This window comes from Diabrotica virgifera, chromosome 10, assembly GCF_917563875.1.
Source record: "Diabrotica virgifera virgifera chromosome 10, PGI_DIABVI_V3a".
Taxonomy (NCBI): Eukaryota; Metazoa; Arthropoda; class Insecta; order Coleoptera; family Chrysomelidae; genus Diabrotica; species Diabrotica virgifera.
This window is the reverse complement of record NC_065452.1, coordinates 59,369,678-59,371,643: the sequence shown is the minus strand read 5'-3', so window position 1 is coordinate 59,371,643 and position 1,966 is coordinate 59,369,678.

The window sequence follows — 1,966 nt, the reverse complement described above, 5'->3', positions numbered from 1 at the left end:
TCTATTCCAGCGCCACCTGGTAGATCTAAAGTTAACTTCGATTAGGCCATCTGTCGTTGGCTGCTTATAACTACATAATTATTTCTGTACTTGTGTAGATATCTCCGTTTTTGCTAGACAATCAGAAAACTACTTTTTTTGCCAGAAAACTGCACTAAAAATTCTGTGATTGAACAATTAGGCGGTAGAGGTAGCTTCAAAAATATTAGACAATTAGACAGAGCAGGACCGGCACATTTTCCAGAAATAGTCCATGCAGGAGAAGTGATAATCACATATTATGTATGTATTTTTTATTTTTGCTCAAAAAACCATGGAAGCTCGAAGCTCAGGGTATTTATTTATTTTAACTATATTTTTTAAATCATCTACAGTACAATTTTATTTCATTCTTTTAGTTTAGCTTTTCGTCTGCTGTGATTTTTCGAGGGTTCAGAATACAAGCGAACCAAGTCCATTTCAGCTAAATTTGAGTTACCTACAGAAGTTTAAAGTTAAAACTTTATAACAAAATTAGCTGTTAAAATTTTTAAAAGCATATATTCCATTTAACCTTTTACTACCTACCCGCGCATCAAGTTATAACATAACTACACGCGTGTTGTACTTTATACACCACAAGAAAATATGTACACTTAAAAACGGCGCACAATGGTGAATTTTGCCGAAAACCTGGCCAAAATGCAAAAATTTAAGTTTAGGTATATATTCCGAGAAATTTTATATGAATCTTGCTCTGCAGGTTTTGTAGGATCATAAACGGCCGTTGAGGGTAGAACAATACAAGCATATCACATATTTGTATTAGTGTAAAGTTGAGATTGAACGAAAGCGGACCGAATAAAATTAAAGTGTGTTATACAATTGAGGCATTGTTAGGTTTTCGTTTAAAAGTATAGACGTGTATTATTTTGTTATTTTATAGTGGATGCTGTTTCTTGAGGTAAGTGGAGTATTTCAATATACTTTTTAGATTCTTCTTCCTAACAAAAACTTTATTTACAACATATTTACAAAATGATAGCAAGAATCTTCAATCGTTTTCTGTTTACCAAGGTTTAAAATGGGAAAAGTAAAAAAGTCAGCTTTGGTCAGCAAAGATTTTTTGCTTAATAAATAATTCAATATGTATATAAATATTCCTCAAGAAATCATCTGCAACAAGTTGCAAACTTAGCGGAATTCTTCATTTTAAAAAACTGTAACATGTTGGAGAATTTCTACATTAAGAGACTTTAATGTTATGGTCAGTTAATAAAGTAAGAACAAAATTGAAGCAGTTGATCCAGAAAATTTACAGTTTTTTTTTCACACAAGAACCGCAGTTTTTTGTTGTTATTTTTTGCTTTCTTTTTCTTTTTTTTTTAATCTTTAAGTCATTTTACCTTTATGTATAGCTCTATCTTTTTGCTTTCTTATTTTTATATTTTTTAATAATTTTGCTCGTGTGAGTCCAAAAATTTTGCCTTTTTTTAAAATAAAATTCATAAACGATACTTTATATAAGAAGCCAAAAATATGTAGGTCAACTGTTAATATATCATTGTTTTGTAAATAGGTCCGATTAATTATAATTATTACCTACCAATGTGTGGCTTCTTAAGACAAAGTTTCGTTTATGCATTTCATTTTAAAAAAATTAAAATTTTTGGCTCACACGACCAAAATTATTAAAAAATATAAAAGTAAGGAAGCAAAAACAGGATTATACATAAGAGTAAAAGGACTTAAAGATTAAGAAAAAGAAGAAGAAAGCAAAAAGAAAATAAAAAACGGCGGCTTTTGTGTAAAAAACTGTAAATTTACTGGATCAGATGCTTCATATTGTGACATTATTTATAATGCTGCTCACAACCCGGCCTATTTATTTCCGAAGCTTCTCGGCGTTACGAGAAAAGGCCAGTCCTTACCAGGGCGTTTAAGGCGAGCGCTGCCGAAGTATATATAAAGAACCGAAATTCGTCCG